The 13,759-nt window shown below is 34.4% G+C and overlaps 1 long non-coding RNA gene across 1 annotated transcript; it reads right to left on the bottom strand.

The window, feature by feature from the left end:
* Nucleotides 1–1,739: 1,739 nt before the first annotated feature.
* Nucleotides 1,740–3,663, bottom strand: LOC126811292 (uncharacterized). Its single transcript, XR_007675525.2, has 3 exons — nt 3,460–3,663; nt 2,826–2,976; nt 1,740–2,506 (listed from the first exon to the last, which is right to left on the bottom strand). It is a non-coding gene; the product is annotated as an uncharacterized LOC126811292 (long non-coding RNA).
* Nucleotides 3,664–13,759: the final 10,096 nt, after the last annotated feature.

Here is a 13,759-nt window from a genome sequence, read left to right as displayed (position 1 = left end):
TTGTGTACGAATCAGTAATTACTTGTCTAGTATCGAATTTTTTTTTTAGGTCATTCTGACCTATATTTCGACGATTTTTTTGAAAACTTTGATCCTTAATTTCACCAAGGGGAGATAATTTAGAAAATTTCCAAGGACATCATTGAAGTCGCATTGACAAGATCTACTAACATTCTAAATTTCACGAAAATCGCACAACTATTAAAGAAGTTGTCAAATTGGTAATAACTTCCGGTTCGAAATGACAGCGACGAATTTTCGAAATGCCAAAATCCGAAATTGCAGATTTGAAGTAAATGTTTCAAGATACTCAAAGAAAAAAGAATTAGTAAAATAGGTCAAATAGTCACAGAGTTACAGCATTGTAGGTCAAATGCATTCCTTCGTAAAATTCGGTGATTTCGGATTCGTAAAACGTTTTGAAAATATATTTAATCAACAGCCACCACCCATTTTTGGGGGGATAGGTAAAAGTTTCAGAACGATCCTATGGTTAGATTCTGAGAAATCCGATTTGTGGACAAAACACAAAAAAAAATAACAATAATAATCTTAACAGAAACAATAAGCTTTCATATGTAATATGAAAGCTTAATAATCTTAACAGAAACAATAAGCTTTCATATGTAATATGAAAGCTTAATAATCTTAACAGAAACAATAAGCTTTCATATGTAATATGAAAGCTTAATAATAATCTTAACAGAAACAATAAGCTTTCATATGTAATATGAAAGCTTAACTAGATCTGCTAAGCAGATATTAAAGCTTTCATATTCACAGTCAATGTCACATGTCATAGAAATAATATGAACAGAAAAAAAAAATCATTATAATGAGTAAAACTTTGGTGAAGTTAATTCGATTTTTCACTGGTAAATAATTAAATAGACAAGTGGCATAACTTGACCCGCATCCCATCAGCTATCCTGAAAAATGCTGGAAAAATTAAACAAGTAAATTGTGTTTAGTACTGGGTTAATTAAGACAGGCATATGCCTTTGCTATACAGGATGACATGAGGGAAATTTAGCTTGGGAGGTGTAGGCCTGCAGCCAAAATTTTTAGCTAGCTTAGAAACACAACTCCGCTACACGGTCTTCCATAAAAGAAAAACTATACATTTTTGGAAAGCTTATGATGCCAGGAAGACAAAATCTGGGAGTTCCAAGCAAAATGTTTTCAATTTATTGATTTAGGGCCAGATGAAATTCGTCAAAATTGTCAAATAAATGCTATTTGTGTACTAACAATTCTGAAGTTGACATAAAATTAAATAGTTGGTAAAACACCTCATGCCTTCATCCTTGGCAATGAACAGTTTATTGGACAGATTTTGATGTAAATAAAAATGCTCAAAACACAAATGTCATGGGTGAATAAAGAATTGTGGAAATCCATTAACGGTAAAAAAGAATTATCTCCCTTTCTGTCAAATGCCTGTAATTGATAGACTATCAGGTCTTGTATGAATCATAAGACCAGGTGTGGGCAAACAAGCCCAATAATTATTTTGTTTGTTGGATCTCAAGGGCCTGTTAGGGTTGGTTGTTGGATGTTTGCTCAGAAATTATCGCTTGTATGGAACATGCTAGAGTCGATTTGTAGCATATTCTAGCCAGGGGATATATTTGACAGTAGTTGAGTGATATGCTTTTGAAATAATGGAGATCAGTAGCACTTTATAAGCATTGAACCACATGATTTTTTTCCACTAAGATAAACATTCTAAACCCACATACATGTTCCCTTTCAATTAGCCACTACAGTATTTTTACAACTGTACATGTAGCTGTGAACTACTATTTCGGATATGATTAATGGTCAAATTACAAACATACATGTAGATATAAGTTAAAAAAAATAATTGTGTATCTGGGCTGGAATGAAGGGAAAGGTTAGAAAACAGGATGAACAGTTGTGAAATTATTTATTAAAGTGAAACAATCATTGAAAATCAAAATTAAACAGTTACTCTGCACATCAAATGTCATCAAAGTTAATCTTCATTATCATCATCACTGTCACTAAATGTATTAACATCAAATTCGGTCTCTTTAACAGTTTTTTTTTCATTTTCACATTGACTACACATGCACAGGTCTGTACAAGAAAGGGGGGTTGGGATGGCCTAGAGTGCCGCGCTTCGACCTCTAGCTGGTCGGTCACCTCTGGCTTGTGGCTGTGGCTTTGATCCCAGGTGTGAGCGTATGTGGCATGGAGATAGAGGCGTCTTCTCAACCTCGTGGGTTTCCTCCGGGCACTCCGGTTTCCTCTCACTGCTAAAGACCCATACGCGCAAGCGAATTATTGAAATAAAATTGAAACCGTATGTTAGTCCCAAAATGACCTAGTTTGTGTTGAGTGGACGTTAAACCCCATTTCTCTCTCTCTCTCTCTCTGTACAAGACAACTTTGCTGGCCATTTATGATTCTTTCTCTTATGACATCTTCACAGAATATATTGTATGTGGTTTAATATTCGACGGAGGGCTAGTCATCTTTGCTGAAAAATATAAATAAACATATACATGTACACAATTAAAACAAAATTCTGGAGCTTGGTTTACTCTCATTAATTTCGTACAACAGAGGAAAAAGACACTTACACAGGGGTTAACATCTTATTTTCATGCAGAAACCAGCTAATGAAGACAGGAAGGCATTAGCAGTACAAGGAGAGATAGAGAGGAGAATTGCGGTTTAACGTCCACTGGACAAAAACATAGTAATTTCAGGACTCACCCATGGTTCAGTTTTATTTGAATAATACCAGTGGCAAGAAGGCGGAGAATACAAATAAAAAAAACATCACAAATATTTACCTTTCTGATAACTGTCTAAGAAATTCAGTACATGTATATTGCCTATAACATTTTTGGTGATATCTGACCTCAATGGCCACACAATCTTGCCCTCTGATATGCCTTAAAATATCTTCATCCTCTTTCAATTCAGCAGCTTTCAACAGTTGGCCTACAAGCAAATTTGCAAACAAATTATACACCATATAGCGTTGAATGTTGTTTGTGCTCAAGGGTGGGGGAGGGAATGTCACTTTGAGGCCTACATGTACATGTACCTGGCTGGTCAACTCTGGCATGCGGTTTAGTTCAGATCCTTTGTGTGAGCGGAAATGGTCTAGAGACAGATCGTCTTAGCAAGGCACCTACAAGTGGGCCAAGAAAATAAAAAACAAGTTAACTTCTCTATGTTTCATCCCTTGTGCAAGCAAATGTGCAACACTTTAACCAATGACTGTGCCAAATCAACAAATGGGGTAAAGGGCTTTACTGGCTAGCTTCATAACAATTTTACAGTGATTGCAGTAGCACTTCTGATTCCATTTACAACAAAAACAACAACACAATAATTAAAAACTGTAGGATGAATATATTTAATATTTATTAGTAATAATTATAAATTTAGTAAGTAACATAATATTAACATTAGGCCTACCTGAGCCTGTTTGGGTCTGAGTCTGTGTTAATACACCCTTCTTCCTATTTTCTCCAACAGTGACAAATCTGTCACGTTTTTTACATATAATACACACAACAGGCAGCACCGATTTACTCTTTCTTTTTGCTTCAGGAGCGTAATTTGTTTGGAGAGCTAGGTCCCAGATCGTCTACACTCCCGCTATTCCCTGGTTGGATTGTAGCCGGGGATTTTAATTTTTTCTTTATCTATACGATTATTCTATCTATATACATTTGTACAGATATATTTGTATCCATAGATATATATTTGTATCAATACATTTAATTTTGTTGTTTGAAATAAGGGGGGGGGGGTGAATGGTTAGTATGTGCGCGCTGTATCATAAGGTCTGCCATTTAGTGAACTGGTGTGGTTTCAAATCCCCAGTTGTACGTGGCAAGGAGTAGGGTAGCACGTTCATCCTTCGAGGGTTTTCTCTGCGAACTCCAGTTTCCTTCCATTGCTAATGACCCATACGCACAAGCAAATTATTGAAATAAAATTGGACCATGTGTTAATGCCAAAATACCTAGTTTCTGTCGAGTGGACTTAAACCCCATTTTTCTCCGTCTTCTGATTGAAATATGAATACCACATCATTTATTGTCATTTTATATATTTATTATGTATTATGTAATAATGATTTTTCTCTGTGTTAATTTTTCTTTGTGTGGATACACTATAATACAACAGCTGGCTGAAAAGTTCTAGATCTGAAGAGGAGAGATTTAATTGGCTTTTACCACCACAAGTAGAATCATTGAATGAATCATAGACATAAGACCTGCAGCTGAAGTGTTATTATTGTATTTGTACCAGACAATCTTGTGAACCTACCCATTGAAATCACCAAAAATGGACAGAACTATCTATATGGCAGTCATCAAGTATCTGCAACTGAAAGTCCTAACCCAAACATTGAAATATGTGGATACGGTCTCCACTATAGGAGACAATGGCCCTTCCTTTTCTGCACTAAAGAAGTGGTTGCAGGAGGTACTTGATCCAGTGACATCCAGTGACAATCTTTGCTGTTTTCAATATTTCCTAAAAAAATTTTAGCCAGATTTTTAAACATAGAGGAGACCTGGATTCATCAGTTTCAACCAGAATGCAAAATTCAATAAAAACAATGGAAGCATCCAGACTCGCAAGTCCCCAATCAAGCCAGGTCAGTTCTTTCGACTGGACAGGTGATACTTTTGAATTTTATACTATTGTATTCATTGTAGTTTTTTGTCATTATTAGCCCAGTCCGTGCATAGCATTATGATGTGAAATCCCATTTCATTTCAATTATAATAGTCTTCATCTAGAAACAATATTACTATTTATATTGGTATGTTACTACCAAGATATAACAATAAAATTAGCAAAAGTATGTATAAATTAATAAAGTTCTCTTTAGTATCTTTCATGAATAGTCAATTGTTCAATACCATTATTTCTCTTCACCTCATGCAAATAAATTGAAATGGGATTTAATGTTCAACTGTTTTACTTCACAACTTACATAAATCATTTGGTGATAAAGAAACATACATTTTTAGTATTTTTTTAACATAGTGTACTATACTATGCATCATTATATAGAAGACATATGAATGAATAAACAAAAATATGGCAAAATGAACAACATGAGAATGATTGTAGAAGTATAAGAACAAAGCAATTGTTTAATATTAAAAATATTTGATTTTCTTCTATTTTAAAGTTACATCCTTTACATTTGTATTTATACATTGTATGCAAAACATAATTAGAGAGAAATGGGTTTAACGTCCACTCAACACAAACAAGGTCATTTCGGGACTAACATATGGTTTAATTTTATTTCAATAATTTGCTTGCGCGTAGGGGTCTTTAGCAGTGGGGGGAAACCAGAGTACCCGGAGAAAATCAGGAGTATGGACAGGTGACCCTACTCCTTGCCACGTACAACCAGGGATTCGAGACCACGCCAGTTGACTTAATGGCAGGCCGTATGATACAGCATGCACACACTAACCATTCGGCCATCCAACCCAATACAGCAAGGATGAACAAATATTAGCATGTTTTAATGTTCATTATTAAAATAGAATACAAACAATGTAAGAATAATTATAATATCATGTATCAAACCAAAACAAATAATTCAATTTCAATAACTATTGAGAGCTGGCTGAAAAATTCTAAACCCATCTGTGAAAGAACTGTATAGAATTGTATAAAGTCCATTGTTTCCATTTATTTTTCTATGTAGTCACTTTTGAAGTGTACACTCTCACTCTTTAGTTAATGATGTTGCATGGCCTTGATGTCTGCCAGGAAGAAATTATCTTCAGTTACCCTTAAAAAATTGATCACAGCTGACATGACGTAATCATAGAGGGAAAATGATATCACCCATTTATGAACAGAAGTATTGTCTGAATAGAACACCTTTATAATACTTCTATTGCTAGTCTGGCTGTTTTTAAGGTAGTCAATCAGCAGAATAGTTTAGGAATCATAAACGAGTGAACCCATCACCGGTCCAGTCGAAAGAACTGACCTGGCTTGATTGGGGACTTGCGAGTCTGGATGCTTCCATTGTTTTTATTGAATTTTGCATTCTGGTTGAAACTGATGAATCCAGGTCTCCTCTATGTTTAAAAATCTGGCTAAAATTTTTTTAGGAAATATTGAAAACAGCAAAGATTGTCACTGGATGTCACTGGATCAAGTACCTCCTGCAACCACTTCTTTAGTGCAGAAAAGGAAGGGCCATTGTCTCCTATAGTGGAGACCGTATCCACATATTTCAATGTTTGGGTTAGGACTTTCAGTTGCAGATACTTGATGACTGCCATATAGATAGTTCTGTCCATTTTTGGTGATTTCAATGGGTAGGTTCACAAGATTGTCTGGTACAAATACAATAATAACACTTCAGCTGCAGGTCTTATGTCTATGATTCATTCAATGATTCTACTTGTGGTGGTAAAAGCCAATTAAATCTCTCCTCTTCAGATCTAGAACTTTTCAGCCAGCTGTTGTATTATAGTGTATCCACACAAAGAAAAATTAACACAGAGAAAAATCATTATTACATAATACATAATAAATATATAAAATGACAATAAATGATGTGGTATTCATATTTCAATCAGAAGACGGAGAAAAATGGGGTTTAAGTCCACTCGACAGAAACTAGGTATTTTGGCATTAACACATGGTCCAATTTTATTTCAATAATTTGCTTGTGCGTATGGGTCATTAGCAATGGAAGGAAACTGGAGTTCGCAGAGAAAACCCTCGAAGGATGAACGTGCTACCCTACTCCTTGCCACGTACAACTGGGGATTTGAAACCACACCAGTTCACTAAATGGCAGACCTTATGATACAGCGCGCACATACTAACCATTCACCCCCCCTGATTTCAAACAACAAAATTAAATGTATTGATACAAATATATATCTATGGATACAAATATATCTGTACAAATGTATATAGATATTTTCGAAATGCCAAAATCCGAAATTGCAGATTTGAAGTAAATGTTTCAAGATACTCAAAGAAAAAAGAATTAGTAAAATAGGTCAAATAGTCACAAAGTTACAGCATTGTAGGTCAAATGCATTCCTTCGTAAAATTCGGTGATTTCGGATTCGTAAAACGTTTTGAAAATATATTTAATCAACAGCCACCACCCATTTTTGGGGGGATAGGTAAAAGTTTCAGAACGATCCTATGGTTAGGTTCTGAGAAATCCGATTTGTGGACAAAACACAAAAAAAAAATAACAATAATAATCTTAACAGAAACAATAAGCTTTCATATGTAATATGAAAGCTTAATAAGAAGAACTAGAATTGCGCGCAATGTCGAAGGCTTTCACTGTCGCAAAGGCGTCACACGATCGCCAGATGCATGACAAAAGACTATCCCCACCACTCCCCCCACCCCCCAAAAAGCCCCACACTCTAGCATAACTCAGATATCGACCCCTAAACATGCTCTAACTCGTAAAAATACGCTGTTTTCAATTTTCGATCTCTTTTTTCGGCTACCCATGAAAATTAGAAAAATTGTACAAGGGTTTAACACAATACACTACCCAGTAGAATCTCGATTGAGCAAGTTTGAAAAAAATCATTGGCGGCTTTTCCGAGAAAAGTAATTATATAACTGTTAAATTAAACAACGGATAACTCCTACCTCTTAAAATGATTTATATAATTAGTAAATAATTATTATTATCTAATGATTGTTGTTTTTTGACATATATAGTGTAACCAATATATACATTGTACTTTTATAATCAATATGATACTGTGCATTATTTGTGTTTCTGTTCTTCTGATTTGAATTTCTTCATGCAATATTTCTAAATCGCCAGTAGGAATAAATGTCTCTTATATAGATACATTATGCTGGCTGGAAATTACACGGTAGGCTAACCTTGGGGACTGTTTGTAAATCGCCAGTAGGAATAAATGTTTTTTTATATAGATTCATTATGCTGGCTGGAATTTGCACGGTAGGCTAGCCTTTGGGACTGCGCTGTATCATACGGTCTGTCATTAAGTCAACTGGCGGGGTTTCGATTCCCCAATTGTACGTGACAAGGTGTAGGGTCGCCTGTCCAACCTCGTGGGTTTTCTCCGGGTCCTCCGATTTCCTCCCACTGCTAATGACCCCTACGCGCAAGCGAATTATTAAAATAATGAACCATATGTTAGTCCCGAAATGACCTCTAAACATGCTCGTACAGCGGCGCTAGTCTTCTTTTATATAGAATTCCAACCGCCAAGGGATCTTTTACGGTCACACCAATGTTTACACGGGACTTCGGAATCGCGTTCATGTCAGCTACTCAAATATGTAACTGGTTCAAAATTGATTGAATATTCAATGAAATATCGCCAAATTTCTGGTTTCGTGCACGTTAAAGATTTGACGTCACTAATAAAAATTTATTATTAATTACAGTTAGAGTCCATGCTCAAACAGCGTCACGCCTTTTATCACAGGTACAATATTCTATACTTATGTACAATACTACTGCAACCGCTTACCAAATTCGACTTTCTTATAAACAGCGCGAGCCGTCGATTTCTATCCAGATGATTACGGGTATAAGATAATTTTGACAAAGAAGCAACAATATCAATTCAAAGACTAATTATTACACACAGCTATCAACTATTTCTGTTACAGGGTCACTAAACCCATATATTGGATAGAAGAAAACACTCATAGTTGAAATAATTTTAGTTCAAATATCATCACTGATAAAAGCACTCTTGAATTGGCTCTATACGTTGACAAAACGTACAGATTGTATCCCCTCTTATGTTTCGCTTAACAATGAAAGGTGCCGTGTTCAATTTTCGATCCCTTTGTTCTGCTACTCCTGAAATTTGGAACTGTTGTACAATGGTTTTATATATAACACTACTGATAGGCCTCTCTGTAGAAGAAGTTCCCAAAAAATATTATGTTAACTTTTCGAGAAATAGACACCTAAAAATGCTCCAAATCGTAAAAATTCGACGTTTTCGATTTTCGATCTCTTTTTTCGGCTACCCCTGACATTTCAGAAAATGATATAATGGTTTCACACAAAAGACTACAAATTAGACTCTCGATTGACAAAGTTTAAAAAACCCAAATAGGCTTATTTTTGATAGAAACTTGTCGCTTTAGTACCACCTGATAGACAATTCCATGGGCTATCAAAAGATATAAAACTTTAACTAATCGACAAAAACACAATGGAGACATCTCATTTTCCGCACAGGCACCCATTTTTCAGAATTTTGTCAAAGTTTGGGTACTTTTCTTGACCACTTCCGGTGATTAGAGGATTTTCATTTATAGTTTAAGCAATAGTTTCCTCCTATGAATTCATAGTATTGAAGTTTAGAAAAAATCGTTGGAGCCGTTTTAGAGTTATTAAATTTTGACTAAAAATCGCAAAAAATCGACCAAAATCAAAATCAGAATTTCAAAACAAAACTTATATTGTTGGAATCGGATAGACACCAGCTATCCAAAAATGTAATCAAAATTGAAAAATTCCAAGAAATAAAAATTTTAGAAAATTTTGAAAATTTACCAGTTTTCACCCAAAAAATGAAAGCGACAAAGTTTTCAAATTCGACGATTTTGAATTGCTATCTGCTCAGAAATGTCTCCAGCTATCCAAAAATGTAAATATCAGAAAAATCTGTTGAGAATTAACAGAATTAGGGCCGATTTACAATTTTTGTGCACGTTAAAGATTTGAGGCATTTCCGCTATGTGCACAAATTTCGTTTTCCATTTAAGCACTAACCAACACCCATTTTCCCTACAGAAAACCAAACTTCAGACCTCTATCTCTTATAGTTGCTGAGATCTAGCTTCCCCCAATAAAAAATATATAATAATAATATTAATCTTAGTAATAACAATAGTCTTTCACCGAAGGTGAAAACCTAATAATTTTAGTAATAACAATAGTCTTTCACCGAAGGTGAAAACCTAATAATTTTAGTAATAACAATAGTCTTTCACCGAAGGTGAAAGCCTAATAAGAAGAAGAATAATCTTAGTAATAACAATAGTCTTTCACCGAAGGTGAAAGCCTAATAATAATTTTAGTAAAAACAATAGTCTGAAAGCCTAATAATAATTTTAGTAATCACAATAGGCTTTCAGACAAGCAGCATTGAACCGGCTTTCAGGTATCAGACAGGAAGTGTGTCATACATTAGCCCATTAATTGAGCTACCAAACGATACTTTAGTTGTTTTGATTCATTGACACCCGGCTGAGAAATCGCGATTTATGCAAAATAAATGGTGAAACAAATTGAAATTGTACCCAAATACCGCATAGAATGGAAAAACGACTTTGGTTGATGCAGTATGAAATGCACAGCGTATACTTTTTTTTGGACATGAGTATATATTGAGGCTAGACCACCCTAGAACTCCAAGTAACAGAAGTTTATGAAATGAATTAAGAGTAGTTTGCGAAATAAAAGCGTCTGAATAGGCTCCAAAAAGGAAAATACAAGATTTTCAGCGTCCCAAAATGTATTGCCTAACCAGCAAATTTTTACCATTTAGATGTCATAAAATCGTCCATTGATCAGGATATACAATGATACTTTAGTTGTTTTGATTCGGTGAAATCTGGCATAGTAATCACTTTTTCACAAGATCACCACTTCTTTTACTTTTTACGTTTTTTCTCAAAAATATCGGATATTTTTTCGACTACTTCCGGTTTTTGTATCATTGTCGAGATAGTTTTAACAATTTGTTTAGATAATTAACTTTCTGTCACAGAAGTGTCAGAAACATCTATTCGGTAGTTTTTTGTAAAAAAGATAAATAAAAGAACATTTTCAATAATTTAACGATTTTTCAACTTTTTTCAAAGATTGAGGCCATTTTTGGACCCCTTATATTATTTCAAACCTTTTCCTTTTGGATTCACGCCACAGACTACCGATAGGACTCTGCGTTAAAAAAGTTTCAGAAAAATCGGAGTTGTCGTTTTCGAGAAAAAGACGTCTAAAAAGGCTCCAAAATCGGAAAATACTAGATTTTCGGCGTACCACAATTTATTTTCTAACCATCGAAATCGTACCATTGAGATGCCATATAATAGTCCATTAATGGGGCTATCCAAAGACACTTTACTTCTTTTGGTCCGGTAATATCTGACCGAGAAATCCAGCTTTTCGCAAGAGCGAAAATGTTTTAACCTTTGTTTTTTCATTTTTTGAATACTTCCGGTATGGAGATTATTGTCGGAATAGTTTTAATAACCAGTTTGGGCAATTAAATAGCGACAGGGCTCTGTAATGATATATTACATTATCTGATCAGATAAAATGACCCTGAGAAATCCTATGTTCAAAGGTGCCAAAAATGCAAAAATGTCAAAATATCGAAAATTAAATTTCAATAACTCAATACATATTATACATCGTTAGAATCGTAATTAGGTCAGCTATCCGAATCTGTAATCTTTTTGTAAAAATTTGTTTAAATAATAAAGTAATAGAGCATTTTGCAAAATTTCACGATTTTTCGACTTTTTTCGATTTCCAGTCCTTTTTTTTATCGTATTCCAGACATTTCAAAGTCTTATTGGATGGCATAATTCACAAGACCATCGAATGGACTCTCGATAGAGAAAGTTAAAAAAAAAGTTGCGGTTAAGATTTTGAGATACAGGCGTCCAAAAACGCTCCAAATCAGAAAATACTTGATTTTCAGCTTGTCATATTTTGCTGCTTGGTCATAGTATCCGTATAAATTGGGCATCATACGACAGTCCATTCCTCGGGCCACTCAACGAGAGCTTAATTCGTTTAATCCATTGATACTGGACGGAGCAATCGAGTTTTTCCCCAAAACACCCGTTTTTTGATTTTTTTCCGAAATATCTATCATTATTTCGACTACTTCCGGTTTCAAGATCGTTTTTGAAATTGCTTTATGCAGCGGTCTGACTATATAGCTTTATGTTCCAGGACTTTCAGAACTATCGATTTATCCTTTCCAAAAAATATAAGGGTTGGGAAATGGGCAGAAAATTCGAAAAAAATCGAAAAATAAAGGGCGATAACTCGGAATGAAACTTATATTTCTGGAATCGGATGGTCTTCAGGTATCCAAAAATGTAGGTCAAATTTGAAAATTTTGAAAAATAACAAAAATTGTCTTTTAAAGAAAATTTTTCATTTTTCGAACGCTAGAAGTCAGCGACGAAGTTTCGAAATTTCAAAATTTTCAACTGCTATAGTCCGAGAAAAGACTCGGAGTTTCTGAAAATATCATTTGTATGAAAATAGGTACAGAATTGACGAAGCTACGGCCGTTTTTTAATTTTTATGCACCGCACGAAATTTGGCCACTTCCGGTCGACGCAGGAGTTTCAAAAATAGTTTATCAAGTAGCCACAACATGGTTTCCGATAGGAAATTAGGTCCCATATCGGTATCTGTTACAGGCACTGAGAAATAGGCTATGGCGAAAAAAAAATAATAATAATAAATAACTAGACCTGCAAGCAGCACTGAACCGGCTTTCAGGAATCAGACAGAAAGTGTGTCATACAATAGCCCATTCATCGAGCTACCAAACGATACTTTAGGTGTTTTGATCCGGTCACACCCGACGGTGAAATCACGATTTTTGCAAGAGCACCGATTTTTACTGGGTTTTTTTACTTTTTTTTAATATCGAATATTTTTATGATTACGGTTACACCGGTGCCACGTTACCCTAAACATATGTCACTTCCGGTACCAATGAAACCATTAAACAGGTTTCCACACAAGCATTGCACACATCAAATAAAATGGACGCCGAATCAACCAAATCCATCAATATCAATTCATTTTATACATTTGTTACATGTAAGTGTACAGTACTTCCGGTCATAATGAAAATGTTCAATTAGTTTTATGAAATCAGAAATGGCATAAGGCATCACATGGTGAAAATTTTTATGTAAATCGAATAATAATTGCCACTTTTATAGACCAAAAACCTTGAAAAGTGACTTGTAGAAAACCGTCTATTTCTCTGCAACCGTAGAATTTAGAAATCATTTTCTGGTATCTGTATGATCGTATGGGTTCAATCTATTTGTTGATTGGAATCAAATATCATAATTTTAAAAACATTACAAATCAGACTCATTTGAATAAAATATCTGTTTTGAAGGCTAAAAATACAGTTTTTGCCGAAATGACGTTACTTCAGGCGATAATGAAAATCTTAAATTACTTGTATGAAATTGTAAATGGCATTAGGTATCACACAGTGAAAATTTGATGAAAATCGAATAATATTGACACTTTTATGGACCAAAAACCTTGAAAAGTGACCTGTTGAAAATCGCCTATTTCTCCGCAACTGAACAAGTTAGAAACAATTTATGAAATCTATATGACCTTATGAATTTTATTAATATGTGAATATAAACCAAAAGTTAAAATTATTAATACATATTAAAGAATTCTTGGTTGAAAAAAAAATGCATTTTTTGACAAAATGGCGTCACTTCCGGTGTCAATTTCAAATTCTAATCAATTTGATACGACGCATGCTTGCTTTTTGAATCAAATGGTGTCATTTTTGTGAAAATCTAATAATAATTGACTATTTTACAGGCAAAATAACGAAAACAGTGACTTATGCAAAATTGCCCATTTCTAGGTAACTGCTTATATTACAAACTAATTTTAACATACATTTTCTTCTTATGGTTTATAGCTATAAGTTTATAAAAGTTACGT

This window comes from Patella vulgata, chromosome 2, assembly GCF_932274485.2.
Source record: "Patella vulgata chromosome 2, xgPatVulg1.2, whole genome shotgun sequence".
NCBI lineage: Eukaryota > Metazoa > Mollusca > Gastropoda > Patellidae > Patella > Patella vulgata.
Note: the sequence above shows the minus strand (reverse complement) of the source record. Positions and strands in the feature narration are given on the sequence as shown.